Consider the following 18,829-nt stretch of genomic DNA (forward strand, 5'->3'; position numbering starts at 1 on the left):
TTATGTGAAGTTGTTGAAGAGATGTGGACCACTGCTACCTACAACTCTACAGATAAGACCATCACTCTAACCATTAAAGGTAAAGAATTCTGTATTAATAGTGATGTGATAAAAGCATGTTTCAAAATACCTGATAACAATGTGACTTCACCACACACTGATACTAATATTATCAATATGCGTAACTCCATTCACTATGCACTTTCCACTTCTAAAATGAGTGATATTAGGAGAATGGGTCTTAAGGAAGAATGGAGTTTCATGTGTGATGTAGTTACTAAGGTTTTCTCTGGAAAAATCAGCAATTTTGATTCAGTAAATATTTCCATGCTATACATGCTAGTTATAGATAAATTTTACAACTTCAGTGACCTTATCATATTTGAGTTAGGATACAAATTAGGAGAGCTAAATAAAAGAGGGAAAAATATTTATTATGCCAGATTTTTTATGTTATTGGCTAACCACCTCTGTGAAGAAATAGTTCTTGGGGACCCTAACAACAAACTGGATTGTTGGCTTCAAGAGAGGAGGATCATTGTAGATCTGAATAGGGCCAACCATCACAAGGAGGTGCCAATGTTCTACTTTCCTGTAATGCAGGCACCTCAGGTAAGTGAGGTAAGTTCATCTATCCCTACAACTATTCTAACCTCCACAATTTCTTTAAGTTCAGGAGTAGCTATGGCAACTGTAACAATGACCAAACAGTTGCCTACCAAAGCTGCCAAACCTACTACTATTTCCAAATCCAAATCAAAGAAAACCCCCTCTGGTATCTCTCAAAAGGTACCAGTTGAAAAATCCACCAAAGCCAAAAAGGGTAGTGTGAAGGAGGGTAAGTTAGGTGAGGGAAGGGGTGAACATCAAAGAAACCCCAAGAATAAGGTTGGAAAGTTGAGTGAATCCCAGCCTAGCCACACTGCAGTTTCCCAACAAACTGCAGTGCTTAAAAAGGACAAAAGCTCACTTCTAGCTGCATCCTCCCAAAAGGATGTAGTTATTGAACAAAGCTCTCAGCCAAGAGCACATGCCAAAAGAGTTAGGGACACAAGCTCACCCCAAACTTATACAAGAAAGAAGAAATCTAAAACCTCTGTGGATACACAGGGCACACACACAATGCAAACTGGTGCTAAAGACACAGTCCCTGCACTCTGTCAAATTCTGTTTGATGTGGCTCCAATAAATGTGGAGTCACAGCCAAAATCTCTAGTTATAGAAGCACCTCATACACCATACTCACCAACAAACTCTCTGGATGTGGATATGATACACACATCAATTCCTGATTCCCCTTCTTTAACTCTGTTGGGGAAGCCAAAATCTAGTACAAGTGAGCATCATCTTTTAGATGATTTATTGGCTCACTTGCCAATTTGTTCAGAAACTATTGTGACATCTGTGCCCCAAATATCTTCAATCAACACAGAGTCAACAATAGTTTCTCTTCCCAACTCATTCATTTCTACTCTCTCGACGGATATTGCTCATCCGTCGAGTAGTGATTCTACCCGACGGATAAGCCTAATAGCAGTTATCCGTCGGATAGCATTACCACTCATCCGTCGAGTATCTCTGCACAACTTCAAACTTCAATTATTTCAAGTGCAGAAGATTTAGTGGTTGTACAGTCACTCTTAGGACTGAGAGAGGAGAGTGTCTTGAGTGAGAGGCTGGGTTGCTCCCAGGCAAAAAGAGAGGAAATGAGTAAAAATCAGCAATCCATTTATTCAGGATTGGCAAAAGAGAGTGAGAGGAGTCCCACCTTAGTAGGTGAAGGTGAGGGTGTGAGGGTGGGGAGCCAGGGTGAGACCCTGATGCAACAAAAGAGAGAATATGAGAGAAAAGCAGGTACAGAGGGTATAAGGGTGGATCCAGCCATTACTCATAAGTCAATGATTGTGGATGATGCTGAAAAGGAAAGACAATTTTAGCAACATTATAAAGCTATAATTGATAATATTTCCTTGGATGCTGACACTTTTACTCATCCTGTATCAGCCTATCAACTGTTGGTTGCTCAGGGCAATGAGGAGGTAGAAAAGACTTTGAATCTGGTGCATACTTCAGAATCTCTACAAAGGGATAAAGCTGCTGTCAATTTAATGCCTCCTACAGCTGATGAGCCATCTCAGGAATTTGGAGTAAATTCTAATGACGATGACTCTATTTCATTTGATGGAAGCATGAACTTAGGGGAAGATGAAGGCCCAAGTTCTATTCCAGATTTACCTGAATGGGCCTTGAAAAAAGAGTCCACACCAGGACAATTTAATGTATCCTTGGTCAAACAAATCATGTCTATCCAACAGGCCATTCAGAAGAGCTCAAATGCTGGTACCAAGGCTATTCTTCAAGCTCACCTAGATTCTCTACATCTCATGAAGCTACAACAATTAAGACAGAATCTGAGTGTAGATGAACTCAAAAAGGATATAGCTGACTTGAAGACCTATAATTCTGAGAAGCTGGATTCAGTTATGCCATATGGTACCATGCAGGATCTATTATTGAGACTGAGAAGAGAATCAGATGCTGAAAAGAAGCTGGCCAAGTTGGAAGACAGAGTTCAAGTTATTAAAAATTCTGTGGCCACCATTCTTCAAAATCAACAGTCTCAGTCAAATCTTCTATTGCAACTGGCTAAAGCACAAGGCCTGACTCCTCAACTTGATGATAACAAAAAGGGGGAGAAAGGACCAAGTGAGGGGGAGATGCTTCAGATACAAATCACTAAGGTAATTGTGGCATTAATTACTGTCTCAAAGCCTCCAGTTGTAAATGGTATAGATCTGATTCAAGCAGCAGCAGCAAACTTGAAAGTTGTTGAGAAAGAAAAGTTGAGTTTGATCAACTGGGAGAAGATTGATGAGGAGATACAGAAGAAGTTCCAACTTGTCAAGGAGCCAGTTAAGTTAGCCATCCATCACTCTCAAGTCAAGCAAATCAGTGTGAATGAGATGAGCATGAACTATTTGGAAAGAGGACAATTTTCCTGCATCAAGTCTCAAAAGGCTGAAATGATTCTTAAACCAGGGTAAACTGTTCAAAATCATCCTTGAAGAACCCCTTGGATACTGTGTATGAGACACCCAAGTCTGATGAGAAGAAGTTTCTGTCAAGATCAATTGTTTTCTACAAAGATCCAACTGATTTAGCTTCTAAGTAGAGGATTGCTAAGATATTCAGAAATGGGAAGGAAATTTGTGTGGTAGCTGGACATCCTCAATTTGCTCAAGCAAAGAGAGAAGAAAAAGCCAGATTGAAGCAGGAAAAGAAGCGAGCTATTCTAGATGCAAAGAAGGCTAAACAAAAAAAAGAGCATATTGCTATCTTGGCCAAGCTACAGGCTGTGAGTTCATCTCAACAAATTCCCTCTCAACTATCTGAAGCTACTGAATCAAGGGAGCAAGTTGAAGAACAGAAGAAATCTCCAAGGAAGAAAGATTGGCTAAAAGAACAAAAAGGAAACTGGATATTGTTGACAAGGAATTGGGAGATCAATTTCCTAAGGAACCCACACCAGCTACAACTCAAGCATCAAAGCCCTATGTGGTATTTAAAGATATAAGGGTGGTGGATCCCTACAGGAATATTCATGGTGAACCTATTGTGCCCAAGAATGACACAATAGAATGTGATAACATACCAATTCCTGACTTCAGTCTACCAATCCTTAGCAAGCCAAAAAGGACAAAGTCAAGGGCAGTCAAGAAAGTGAAGCTGTCACCCCTCAAATCCAAATCTGTAGTCAAAGCTCAGCCCAAAGTCAATAAGGGAGACTACTTGTACTTGTGTGACATCAAAGAATTTTCTGATCTAAACCTCTATCTGGATGAACTAGATGAAGTAAGAGGAATTGATGCATACAGAAACCTACCTGAAAGGTTAGTGTTCAAGTACAAAGGAGGAAAGGAGATTCTGTGGCCACTTCACAGGATTCTTCAAGAGAGCCAAGCTGTACTGATTAAAGTTTATTCATCCTTCAAGAAGAACTTTGGGTTCAATGTCACTGCAAGAAGACTAGTATTAAAGAAGATTGAAGAACTAAGGAGTGTTAGAGCTAAAGATGCACTCCCAAAAACTCTAATCATTTCTTTCACAGGGAGAAGAGTGCATCTAAGGCCCTACTGGCTGATGGAGTTCATGGATGACAAAGGTGTGAGAAGATTCTTTAGATTAGAAGACCAACTGAGCATCTCCAGCAATGAGACTCTCTTGGAAATGCAAGAAAAGCTAAATCTCTCAGAATCTGATGAACTAGAATTCCACAGGCAGCTCCAAAATCAGATTGATGAAAACAACAGAAAGCTTGGAAGAAGATCCTGACCTTCAAGAAACTAGAAAAATCTGCTCAGGCTAGAGGAGCATCTTGAAATGACTGTGAGCTAAACTTTGCACATTTTGATTAATTGAAGCACTTTCAGTATTATCTACTTTTCTTTAAAGCTGTATGTTTAGGATGTTTTGTTATCATCAAGTATCTCTTAATTTATGGCTACAATTCCAGTAGACATAAATTGGGGGAGATTGTTGTGCATATGTTGTGTATTTGATGATTTCATAAACAAAACACCTAAATAGATTTTATTTAGTGAAATAATGTAGCACTCGATGGATAAGAATTATAGTCCCGACGGATAACTCATTATAGTCCCGACAGATGATGACTTATTATCCATCGAGTGAGTAGCTTATGTAATAATGAGTATGTAGCACATTTCTGCATACACCTTTGTATAGATTCTGTAGTAGCATATTAGTCATGTTGACTTTAACTAGATATGCAGAATAGGTTAATTAATTGTACATAGATGATGTCTTGTAATTCTGCATAAATGAATTGAAGTCAAGTGCCAAAATAGCTACCGACGGATGATTAACAAAGCCATCGACGGATGATCAAATGGCTATCAACGGATGTTTTATATAGCAGTCGACGGATGATCAATGAAGCCATTACCGAATGATCATAAAGTCGACGGATGATCATGTACTCAACGGATAAAGAATTCAAACATCAGTTGACAGTGACAACTGGTCACATGCGTCGGGATGTATGCAAATGGAATGAGGAAGCCTATTAACTGGGTAATAGAGAACAAAGTAACAAAGCATTAGACTCGATAGTTTTTATAATAATCTTGTCTTTTGACTTTGTAATCTTGGTATTATATAAACCAAGAAGTAGCAAATAGAAACCAAGATCTGAGATACAAAAAGTGAGAAACATTTGTAAGCACAATTATTAGCATTTCTCTGTATTCTCAGTAGTTCAAATTTGTAAGCAGCTGTGAGCATTCTTGCACACAGAGTTCTCTCGATATAATATATATCTCTGGTGGAATTGTTTAAATCCACCAGAAAGTTTTTAAAGACTCTTGTTTTTAATTACTTATATTTTGATTCACTTAAGTTTTTATTCCGCATTGTGCTAATCAAAACACTTATATTTATATTCGAGTTTGAACATTTTTATTTTAAGAAAAAGGTTCAAGAATTCCATTCAACCCCCCTTCTGTAATTCTTGCTATATTATTAAGGGACTAACAATCCATCAGATCCTAATAAAAGTCAACTGTTATCTGATTTCATGACTGTTGGATTGAAAGCCAGAGGAGCAAGGGACAGAGCTGGATTAGGTTCTGAAGAAGCCAAGATCAAGACAAGAGTTGAAGTACTTACTAGAGATCCATTTTTACTGACTGACAAACCTCTTGAAGACGTTACATAGAAACACCTTGATAAGGTTATATCTGTTCAAGTGGTACTGGATGGTCATGATAAAAGTAATGTCAAAGAAAAGCTGATATTGTTTCGTGAAGACGGAAGAACATACAGGATGTCAAAATCAGATGTGCTGAACAAATCTCTGAAAGAACTTCAATTCTTTCATTATCTTTTAGAGATAAAGTCTGAGATTACTAGGAGATGGTCAAATTTCATCATGAAGACCATAAGGGATAAAGCAAGAATTTCTGGATCAAGGGTTACAGAATTCATTCCAAATATAGTTGAAGATGATGGAAGTGAAATTCTAATGCAGAAAAACTGGAAGTTATTCTGAAAGAGAAATGTTTGTGCTATAATGAAGACTCATCTCATCCAAGAGTAATCAGACTTGGTGATGGTTTAGAAAGAAATCATATCTCAGCACTTAGGACTACAATCTACCAGATTGGAAGTCAAGATGAAGAATTGAAGCAAGTCAAAGCTACACTAGCTCAAGTCCTGAGGAATGCAGAAGAAAAGCTGATATCAAACTTTGTCAAGATTCACTTTGAATTCAGATTGACTCAGTAAAATTGGTAAAAGCTACAAGGATAGTAAGTTGTAGTTAGTTGTCTATTTAAACTCTCATTGCATTTGTACTTAAATGTTTTTGACATCATCAAATCTTATAACTTGTATATTTTTCATAATTTACAAGTTGGGGGAGATTGTTAGATATATTTGAGATGTCATGTCTAATCTGTTGTGTTTAGTTTTCAGAACTTAATATCAGGACTTACTGGAAATCAGAAAATACTGAAGTCAGAACTTATATCAGAACTTAAGGCCGTCAGGATTTATATCAGGACTTAAGTGCGGATACTTTAGATAAGGAAAACAGCTGATTTACAGGAAAAGATCATGACTAAAACAATAGAAGATATGCTTGAAGAGTTAGAAGACTAGAAGACTTGTAGAAGATAATATTTGATTGATAAATTTTAGGAGACAGAATTATATTCCATATCAATTAGAAGATATCTTGTAACTGTGTACTATATAAACGCAACTTAGGGTTTACACTATATGTGTTATCATTCACAAGAAAAATTATACATTGTAACCTAGCAGCTCTTAGTGATATTGTTTATCACTGAGAGAGAACAACTATTCTATTTTAACAGAGTTTATTATATTGAATATACTTGATCATTATTACATACTTGTGTTGACAAATTGATTTGATTATATAAACACTATATTCAACCCCCTTCTATAGTGTTGTGTGACCTAACACCAACATATGGTGTATCATAATCGCGGCTGATCAAAACTGAGTACACACATATATATAGTCTTACTATACTATAACTGCCTCTATCTACATATATCACATATGTCACACAATCTCGGTCCAACTATCGCACATCAGAACCCTGGTGGAATACAGTCCAACTCCCATCGAAGGGTCTCAAGAACTGACTGAGCAAGACGGGTGGTTCTATGAAACTCTGTATAGGTATGAGTCCCATCATGAATCAATGCATATTACTTAAGAGAAGCACTATAGACGGTCTACTGAAGTCTCTGCCTCAATAAGTAATTTGGTTGAAGTGCTGATAAAGGTCCTCTATCCCTCTGATCAAATAGTCCCATAATCTCCCTGCACTGGGATCTTCAATAATGCACATCCTCCCTCATGCTATTATACTCATGATAAGGTACAATGTGCGGCTCTCTAACCTGACCAACTGACTCCTGAGACAGAACTTTGTGTATCTCGGCAACATCCTGCTATGGCAATCCCAATTATAAACCTATATCGTGCTCTCCCATTCCTTCAACCGGGGCCATCTGAAATATCTCCAAAGCTGGAGCATACACAGGTAAAGGAAGTGGAGCTGCAACTGATGGAAGCTATGTTTCTATTCCAGGTATAAACTGATACTCCAGGGGTAATGGGGGTGGTAGCAATGGATCGAATAACTCCAAAGGATCAAACATCTCTACAAGATCCGGTAACTGCTCTGGTGCTGGCACTTGCTCCTGGGGTATCCGTGCTGGAGGTATCTGCACTGGGGCCTCTACTTACATTGGTGGGACTACCGGGACTACTGGTCCTGTCACTGTGCTCTCGGATGATGATGACGCCATCTGATAATATAACCAAAACACAAGACAAGAGAGGGTCACTTGGCATTCCTAGAACTTATAAATTCCTAACCTTAAAAACTATCCAAACCCTAAAAATCATATTCCTATCTTATATGATCTTTTTATCTTATATGATCTTCCTATCTTATTTTAATCCTAATGTTCTTGCTTCAGGGACCAAAACCCACAGCTCTGATGCGAAACTGTAACGCCCTCCAAATCCAGGGTCTAGATCTGGAGGTTATTGCTAATCTCCAACATAACACAAGCCTGTATAATAATTATACAAACATATATTTTGTAACACCCCCAGATCCGGGGTCAGGGATCCGGGTCATCACGGTCTTTCTTTCCACAATATCACTTCACTTAATTAATAATAATTAACCTTATGCTGTGACCCCACACTAACACACACCACAACCCGTTATAGTCTCAGAGATGAAATTGAAATAAGTACAAGTCTTTGAATCCACAGTTTAAAAGTTATTACAACCCAAAATGATTACTTGATACGTTTACAATTAATTGCCATTATCTGCCACAAGTTATAATTATACATAATTGATTCCCAAAAGTAGAAGGTCTGATCTACAGATAGATCTACCTCTGCAGCTATAGCAGCTATGATCTCAACGGGAAGGCGCGGGGCGCTTCCCACGCTCTTGCGCTGGGTCTGCTTGAGTCGGGCCATCTTTCCTAACTGTTGTTGTGTGATGAATAAATAAAGCAAGAGTGAACATTACAGCTCGCAAGATAATATATAGTGTAAACAATAATGCAAGTATCTAAAAGGATAACTTACTAGAATCCTTTATCAAGTGCAAGATAGTTACTTACTGGATATAAGTAAAAATAAGGGATGAAGTTACCAATTACTTCACTATACTTATACCATTTATAAAGCTACTTGAACTACCGTTGTTCAAAGTATAATGAGCTTTTAACATTGCATCACATAGATGAGACTACAAGACAAGATTTGAATAGATTAAATCTTTGAAATATTATTGAATGAAATGAAGTTATGAGATACTTCATTAAGTCCCGATATATATATCCGCATATATATCTCTTTATACATTTCCTGAAAACCTCTATCATGTAAAGTATGAACAGAGTTTGCAACATCCAATAAATTTTCGGAAAGGAAAAGAATTGTGGCATAAACCCGGTATCTTGCTGATCAGGCAAAGATACCAATAAGTAACCTTTTCTACTAGTAGATGGATGAATTCCCCACTGGTCATCACCCTGGTCACAATAGGACCTTATTCTGGACTACCACTCAGCCACTTACGCATTTGATGGACTCCCACTGAGCCACTTACACTTTCATGGATGCCCACTGAGCCCATGTTGTTATGTCGACTCAATAGATGGACTTATTTCCCGAACGTTGGGTAAGTAATCAATTCATTTATCAAAACCGCAACCTTGTTGCGAATATAAAATACACCACTGAGCCGGATCCCTCTGGTTTTGAGCGAGTATTTAAATCCCCTTTAAAAGGAAGATCTTAAATATATAAAAATGAGTTTTGGGATCCGCTCTAACTTTTTAAAAATCATTTTAAAGACTCGAAACCACTTTAAAGAGTGTTTGGAGTAATGCTGATTTAATAAAGTAAATCAGTCCCAATATATTAGAAAATATCTGAATATTGTCATTTAAATAATATTCCCTTAAAAAATAATCTTTATACAAATAATTGAAGTAGAAGTTGTAAAACTTATACTTGAAATGAGTATTAAATAACCAAAGATATACTTATACGAAAGTACTATCTTTATTTGAATAATCAAAAAAATAAGTTTGATTATCGACACCTTATTCTTTAGTAAAATAAAGAAAAAATTTCAGAAAATAATCGGAGTCATAGGTCCTCATATGAATATTCAATTAAATAATATAAGCGGAGTCATCTGTCCTCGAATGAATATTCAAGTAATATTCATTAAATAATATAAAGTGAGTCATAAGTCCTCGAATGAATATTCAAGTAATATTCATTAAATAATATAAAGTTATCGAATAAACCTTATTCGATTAATAGTTTTTAAAAACCATATCAATATATATATATATATATATATATCATATACTCGGGAACATCTACTCCCGGTTTTAGAAAAGGGTTCACCTTTGGGTCCCTAATACTCAGGGTATACGCAACTACTGATTATCTCTAGCATAGGTATTATGCAACTAATAAGCATTTGAACCAACAGATATATAAATCAAGAATACGAAACAGGCATGCATATATACCATATCACATGCTCCAATATATCGCAAGAATTTGCTAATGACAAATATGCATTTATCATAAGATCATGCATATACACATATACATCACAACAACAGTTATACGGGTATAAAACTTGCCTGAGCGACTGGGGGTTACAAATGGCTCAGGACGAGTCTGGTAACCTATAAACAACATATAAGTTGGAATTAAACCAAAGTCACTTGTAAATCTATACTTTAACCAAATTAGACTCTAACGCTCGCTTCGCGCTTACTGATTCTCTTAAGTTGCTCGAGTACCCTCGGCTCCACCATTTTTAATAAATTAACCATTATGAGTTTTAAGGCGATTCTTTCGCGAGTGTCTTACCAACTGCCTATTACACTTTACATAAATGTTTCATACTCCAATTAGTCCTTTAAGGTCTTTAACCTATGTTTCAAAGTAAGGCGAGGGGTAATGGTTCGTTCGCGAAACGTCGTTACTTAAAACGGCTGTTTCTCCTAAACCGTACATCGGAATCAAACGAACCACATATCAAAACGAAGCTCGTAACATGAAATATCTAAAAATGGAAATGGCCAATACCTAGCAGGGAGTTCTCGGGTCTTAATGTTATGAACAAAAGCAGTCTAAAGTAAATCGGACATTACGACGGCTATGTTTATGCGATTTCCCAAATTTAAAACACTCCAATTCAACCCACAATCAATCCACAATCATAACCCAACCAAAATTCCATCCATACTACATCATAACAGCCCCAACAACACAACATTAACAATTTTTACTTATTCTTAAACTTGAATTTAAAACTATACTTAAGTCTTTTACTAATCAACAAGATTCAACATTCAATTCACTACAACTCCAACCCAAACTCTAAACCTACAAGCATCAAGCTACTCTTTTACCATAACAATAAAAATCATCCTAATATACAAAGTAAAGCTAGGGTTTGGAGATGTTATACCTTCCTTGAAGTGATTGGAGTAGCTAGGAAGCCTTAAGAAGCCTTGAGATGTCTTAGGGATGCTTGGATCTTAAAGGAAAAACAAGAAAATTCAAGTTAAAAATCTTGAAATCACTATTCATTATCTTCTTCATTGATTTCTTGGAGAAGATTGTGAATGATTTGGAGGCTTAAACTTATAGGATAGTTATATCCATGCATAAGGAGTACTAGATAATTATCTTACCAATTAAGAAAGCCTGGAACTTGATTTTTGAAATTCTTCTTCTTGAAATGGAGAGAAAAGCCGATAGCTCCTTGGTTGAAGAAAGAAATGATTTTGTGTTTTGCTTTGATTTGTTTTGGTTGGTTGATTTTTTTTGATTTGTTTTGTTTTGATTTCTTACCTTTTTACCATGGTAATTATTGTGTGGTTCACAATCATCCAACAATTCCTTCCCTTATGTCATGCTTATGTCATCATGTGATGTCACCCTCCCTCCTTTGTCCTCTTCTCATTGGTTGGATGATATCATCCCCTCTAATCTCTTTGATTAGCTTCTAATTACTTGGCTAATGACCGCTGATCTGTTATACGGTTCGCTTAACTTTCATTTTTGTTTATCGTTTGAGGGATCATACCCGGGATCTTATTACTTAGGTTCCCTTAACCTTTCTCAATACATTATATTCCTTTTTATGATCCTCTATTAAAATCCTTGAATTTAAATCCTTTTTATCCTGTTACCTTATACTCAATTCTTTCGATATCTGGTGGATTTTCGGGAAAAATCAAAAGGTTCAAATTTGGATTCTGACGATCTTTACATACACTTATATATCATATAAAGTACCAATAAAATCTCAGAATATCCATAAAAGAAACCCTACATAGTGTGGCATGAAAAGTTTTCTTGTTCAGAAATATCAGCAAAACACTATTCATAAGGGTTACAAAAAGTTCAAAATTTTGGGGTTATTACAGTTTCCCCTCCTTAAAAGGATTCCGTCCCGGAATCAAATAGAAAACAAATGGGGGTACTTTTCTAGCATTGCGCTCTCTAGTTCCCAAGTTGATTCTTCCACATTATGATTCTACCATAGCACTCTGACTAGCTTGATCACTTTGTTCTGAAGCACCTGCTCCTTCTTATCCATAATCTTTACTGGTTTCTCCACGTAAGTCAGATCTGGTTGCATATCCACATGCTCGTACTCCACTATGTGTCTGGTATCCCGATGATACTTCCTTAGCATTGACACATGGAACACATTATGAACTTGTTGTAGGTTCGGGGGTAAGGCTAGCTCGTAAGCCAACTTCCCAATCCGTCTTAGTATCTCAAAAGGTCCAATGTATCTTGGGCTTAGTTTTCCTTTCTTTCCGAATCTCATTAACCCCTTCCAATGGGATACTTTTAGTAGTACAAGTCCCCTACTCCATACTCCTTGTCCTTTCGGGCTAGGTCTGCATATTTCTTCTGTCTGTCTTGGGATGCTACCGGCCGCCCTCTGATAAGATCCACTATATCTTTGGTCCTTTGGACCACTTCGGGTCCGAGCATCTTCCGTTCCCCTACTTCATCCCAGTATAAGGGAGATCGACACCTTCTTCCGTACAGGGCCTCATAAGGCGGCATTCCGATGCTAGCATGAAAGCTATTGTTATAAGAAAACTCGATCAACGGCAAGTGATCATCCCAACTTCCTTTAAAGTCTATTGCATAAACTCTCAATATATCCTCTAGTGTCTGGATGGTCCTTTCACTCTGCCCATCCGTCTGGGGATGGTACGCGGTACTCATATTTAACTTAGTCCCCGCACATTCTTGAAAGCTCCTCCAAAATCTGGAGTTGAACCTGGGGTCTCGGTCTGAGACAATGGACGCTGGGACTCCATGTCTCGTCACTATTTCCTTAAGGTAAATGTCCACCAGTCTATCGACTGTGTATCTCTCATTGATAGGAATGAAATGAGCTGACTTTGTCAGTCGGTCTATGATCACCCATATGGCATCATGGTTGGCTTTTGTCCTTGGTAAACCGACAACAAAATCCATGGCTATCTGTTCCCATTTCCATTCGGGAATCTCCAGGGGTCGTAAAAGTCCACTGGGTCTCTGGTGCTCTGCCTTTACTCTTTGGCAAGTCAAACATTTGCTTACCCATTCTACTACGTCCCTCTTCATGTTGGGCCACCAGTAATATTCCATCAAATCCCTATACATCTTGGTGCTTCCCGGGTGAATGGAATACCTTGAACTATGGCTTTCATCCAAAATCTCATCTTTAAGCTCTTGAACGTTCGGAACCCAAATCCGGTAGGAGTACCTCCTTATCCCTTTATCATCTTTCTCAGTATGGATCTCTTCTCCAGTCATTGACTCACTGCCTTCATTCATTATTTTCTTTTGTCACAATATGATCTTTTCCAATAACTCTGGCTGCATTGAGATCTCAAAAAGCTTTTCAGTTCCGGTTCCGGTTACCCTTACTTCTATTTCCATTCTCTCAAAATCCTTTATCAATTCTTCCGAAGTCGTTATCATTCTGAGTCTTTCCTTTCTACTAAGGGCATCAACCACCACATTGGCTTTCCCCGGGTGATAGAGAATCTCACAATCATAGTCCTTGATTAGCTCTAACCATCTCCTCTGGCGCATGTTGAGCTCTTTCTGCGTAAATATGTATTTGAGGCTCTTATGGTCTGTGAAAATCTCGCACTTCTCTCCATACAAGTAGTACCTCCAAATTTTTAAGGTAAAAACTATTTCCGCGAGCTCAAGGTCATAAGTAGGATATCTAATCTCGTATTCCTTCAGTTGTCTCGATGCATACGCAATCACCTTATCGTGCTGCATAAGCACACACCCTAATCCTTTGTGCGACGCGTCACTATATATCACAAAATCTCCTTCTCCGTCCGGCAATGCCAACACAGGGGTCGTCATCAATCTTCTCTTTAATTCCTGAAAACTGTTCTCGCATTTTTCCGTCCATTCAAACTTCTCTGTCTTACGAGTAAGTCGTGTCAAAGGGGCTGCGATCTTCGCAAAATCCTGTACAAATCTACGATAGTAGCCGGCCAATCCTATGAAACTCCTTACCTCTGTGGGTGTGGTTGGCCTTTCCCAATTTCAGACCGCCTCTATTTTGGAGGGGTCGACCAATACTCCTTCTTTATTGATCACATGTCCTAAAAACTGTACTTCATTCCGCCAGAATTCACACTTCGAGAATTTGGCAAATAACTGTTTCTCTCTGAGTATTCCTAGAGCTATCCTCAGATGCTCTGCATGATCTGCCTCAGTCCTTGAGTAGATTAAAATATCATCGATAAAAACTATCACACACTTGTCCAAGTACTTCTTAAATACTCTGTTCATTAAATCCATGAAAGCCATTGGGGCGTTGGTTAATCCAAAGGACATTACCACGAACTCATAGTGCCCATACCTGGTACGAAACGCGGTCTTGGAAATATCTTCGGGTTTAATCTTTAGCTGGTGATATCCAGTTCTCAGGTCAATCTTGGAAAAATAAACAGCATCCTTTAGCTGGTCGAACAGATCGTCTATTCTAGGTAGCGGGTACCTGTTCTATATGGTTAGCTTATTCAACTCTCGATAGTCGATGCACACCCTCATGCTCCCATCCTTTTTCTTAACAAATAACACTGGTGCTCCCCACGGAGACACACTGGGTCTGATCATACCCTTATCCAAGAGTTCCCGCAATTGGGTAGCTAATTCCTTCATTTCTAATGGGGCTAACCGGTAAGGTGTCTTTGAAACTGGCGCCGTCCCTGGAGCCAACTCAATAGCAAATTCAATCACTCTATCGGGTGGTAATCCCGGAAGGTCTTATGGGAATACGTCTTCAAATTCGTTGACTATCGGAATATCTTGTAAGTTGGGCACCTCCTTCTGCGTGTCCACCACATAGGCTAGGTAAGCCTCATTTCCTTTTCGTAGCATCCTTCTGGCCTGGGCCATAGTCAAAAATTTCTGCGTCTGCCTCTTTCCTCTAAATATAACTTCTTCCTTTCCTGGGATATTTAACTTGACCTTCTTCCCCTTACAGTCTATCTGAGAATCATTGCTAGATAGCCAGTCCATTCCCAAAATTACATCAAACTCCCCTAATTTAAAAGGAATCAGATCAACACTAAAAGATTGCTCCCCTATGCCTAACTCACAGGCGGGGTGAATCTGGTTAACAGGAATAATTTCATGATTGGCTATTTCTACTTGCAAGGGTTCTACCAAGGGTTCAGCCTTAAGTCTTAACTTACGTGCAAGGTCCTTTAATATAAAAGATTTAGTTGCTCCCAAATCAAATAAAGCATTTGCACTGATTGAATTTAGAGAAAGGGTACCTGCTATCACATTTGAGTCTTTCATAGCATCCTGGACTGTCATGTTGAAAGTCCTCGCAGTAGGTGGCTTATTGGAGGCAGCCCTGCTGGCTCCTGAAGCTGCTGGTTTATTCATTGGGCATTCCCTCTTCCAATGACTCGGGCGTCCACACTGATGACAAGTGGTGGTTGGAATGACGGCAGGGGTTGATGAAGGGCACTTAGTTGAATAGTGACCTTCTCGACCGCACTTAAAGCAGGTTACTGGCTTTCCTTTACACTCCCCAGTGTGCATCCTTCCACAAGTGTTACAGGCTGGAAATGGGGGTCGAGACTGGTTGGAATAGGACATTCTTCACTTCTGGCCGCTCTGGCTCACATTCACGCTCATTGGCCGCTTAAACCCAGTGTTCTTTCCCGGTAGGGACACTGCTCCTCGATTAAATCTAGTTGGGAAGTTCCTTCCTGTGGAACCTCCACCCATGCTCATACTTTTCCTCTTTATTCCCTTCTTCTCTCTTTCTTTCCGCATCTGTTCACTTCCGGCTTCTACAATTGTCGCCTTTTGCACCAGAGTGGCATAATTAGTAAGCTCAAGGATTGCTACCCTATTCTGAATCCACGGTTTCAGTCCCTGCTGAAACCTCCTAGCTTTCTTTTCCTCGGTGCTTACAAATTCCGGCACAAACCTTGATAACTCAGTAAATTTCGCTTCGTACTCTGCTACAGATAAGTTATTCTGCTTTAGCTCCAAGAACTTGAGCTCCATCTGGTTTTCCATAAACCTCGGGAAATATTTTCCCAGAAACAACTGACTGAATCTTTCCCAGGTTATCATAGCATCTGTCTCCATGTTTTTCTTGGCCTCCCACCAGTAGTTAGCCTCTCCTTTCAGAAGGTAGGTAGCAAATACAGTCTTCTGTGCCTTATCGATACTCAGAATCTCAAAGGATTTCTCCATTTCCTTTAACCATGCCCTTGCCTCAACTGGGTCAGCTGATCCGTGGAACTCAGGGGGCTTAAGGGACTTAAAAGCCCTGAAAGAGTTTGCCACATCATTGTTATTTCCTTGAGGGGGTGGGTTGGGTTGACGTTCCAAGTTCTACCTTAGTAGTTGCATGAACTGGCCCATGGGATCCATGCCTGGGTTTGGTATTGGTTGCTCAACCTCAGTTTCTCCTTCTTCAGCCTCTATCTCAAATCCCTCAACATCATATGTTTCCTCTTCCTCTTCATACAGGGAGTCATCCTGTTCCACATAATCCTCATCTTCCTCTTCACTGTGTTCTTGGTTCCTTCCGTCCTGGTTATGGCTTCCCTGGTCCTCAGATCCAGGGTTCGCCCTAGTTCCAATCTTTCTTGGCGGCATGATACTGATAAAAAAAATTATTGGGAAATTCAACATTAGGTCACAATCAAACACAACATTGTGCCTTGCATAGCTCTATAATGGGGAGAATATATCTCGTAATTATATTATATTATGACAGTTCTAATAAGAAGTGCAGTAATAATAATGATAAAAACAGTGATCTCGTCACTAAGGAACTGAACCGAAAGGAAACAAATATATACATAATGCGAGAAATACATAGTTTGATCTTGTCAAAAGTACAACAGTGCTACAGCCATCTGTCCCAAAAATGATACACAAGAGTCTATCTGTCTAGTCAGAAAAAGGGATGCTATATACAAGTCAACTATCCCGGAAAATTGGCTCTTACTAAGGCCTCGACTAACTAGACAACTAGACTATCCCATCGCCAGTCCTGAATCACACACCGGAGCGGGTCAGCTCCCATACCCTTTCCATCGCACGACGGAAGATATAGTCGGCCTGCCACCTGGAGATCCTACCATGCCTGTCCCCCTGGAGCGATCTGAGTCTCGCTCGGGATGTGAGCTATATCCCCGTCAGCTCCCTCCTCAAGGATCGGGGTATAGCAGCCCTAGTCTCATAAGCTCGGGTACGCCTACCCGCCCTCTCCGCATCCAACTCTCTCCTGGCCTCATCCAGTCGGGCCTCAGCAACAGCCACTCGGGTCCTCAGTACATCCTGAACATAGCCGTTGGCTAACAAAGACTGCCTATGGGCAGGGTCGAGAGGTGGTGAATCCGGAGCCGCTGGGGGTGCCTCCTCGGTCTGCCTAGGCTCAGAAGTATGGGTCTCTGAGCTCTGACCACCGAGAGTGTGGGTAAAGGGGTACCAGTGTACACTACCATAGCTCCGACACGCTCCTCTGCTACTGGGACCTCATCCGGGTCCTCCTCATCTGAAATAGCAATGACCTCTGTCTCTGACTCCTCTGAGGGGTCCTCCTCATCCTCCTCCATCTCAGGCTCCTCCTGATCCTCGACATCTAGCAGTGCCTCATCATGCTCCCGCTCGAACATCTCAAGGTCCTCTATCTCATGTGCCTACACATTAAATGAGCTAAGTTACTATCATGATACTTATAAGGGTTCCCGTAAGGGTTTTAACTGTCAGCGCTACTTTAAGTAGTCCGACCATGAAGTTGGCAAGAGTTCTTATTATCTTTGTGAGTTTATTATTATATCGTCGCATCATTCATCTCTGAGGTTTATAACGCTTGGCTCTGATACCATTTCTGTAACACCCCCAGATCCGGGGTCAGGGATCCGGGTCATCATGGTCTTTCTTTCCACAATATCACTTCACTTAATTAATAATAATTAACCTTATGCTGTGACCCCACACTAACACACACCACAACCCGTTATAGTCTCAGAGATGAAATTGAAATAAGTACAAGTCTTTGAATCCACAGTTTAAAAGTTATTACAACCCAAAATGATTACTTGATACGTTTACAATTAATTGCCATTATCTGCCACAAGTTATAATTATACATAATTGATTCCCAAAAGTAGAAGGTCTGATCTACAGATAGATCTACCTCTGCAGCTATAGCAGCTATGATCTCAACGGGAAGGCGCGGGGCGCTTTCCACGCTCTTGTGCTGGGTCTGCTTGAGTCTGGCCATCTTTCCTAACTGTTGTTGTGTGATGAAGAAATAAAGCAAGAGTGAGCATTACAGCTCGCAAGATAATATATAATGTAAACAATAATGCAAGTACCTAAAAGGATAACTTACTAGAATCCTTTATCAAGTGCAAGATAGTTACTTACTGGATATAAGTAAAAACAAAGGATGAAGTTACCAATTACTTCACTATACTTATATCATTTATAAAGCTACTTGAACTACCGCTATTCAAAGTATAATGAGCTTTCAATATTTCATCACATAGATGAGACTACAAGCCAAGATTTGAATAGATTAAATCTTTGAAATATTATTGAATGAAATGAAGTTATGAGATACTTCATTAAGTCCCGATATATATCCGCATATATATCTCTTTACACATTTCCTGA

Source organism: Apium graveolens, chromosome 11 (assembly GCF_009905375.1).
Source record: "Apium graveolens cultivar Ventura chromosome 11, ASM990537v1, whole genome shotgun sequence".
NCBI lineage: Eukaryota > Viridiplantae > Streptophyta > Magnoliopsida > Apiales > Apiaceae > Apium > Apium graveolens.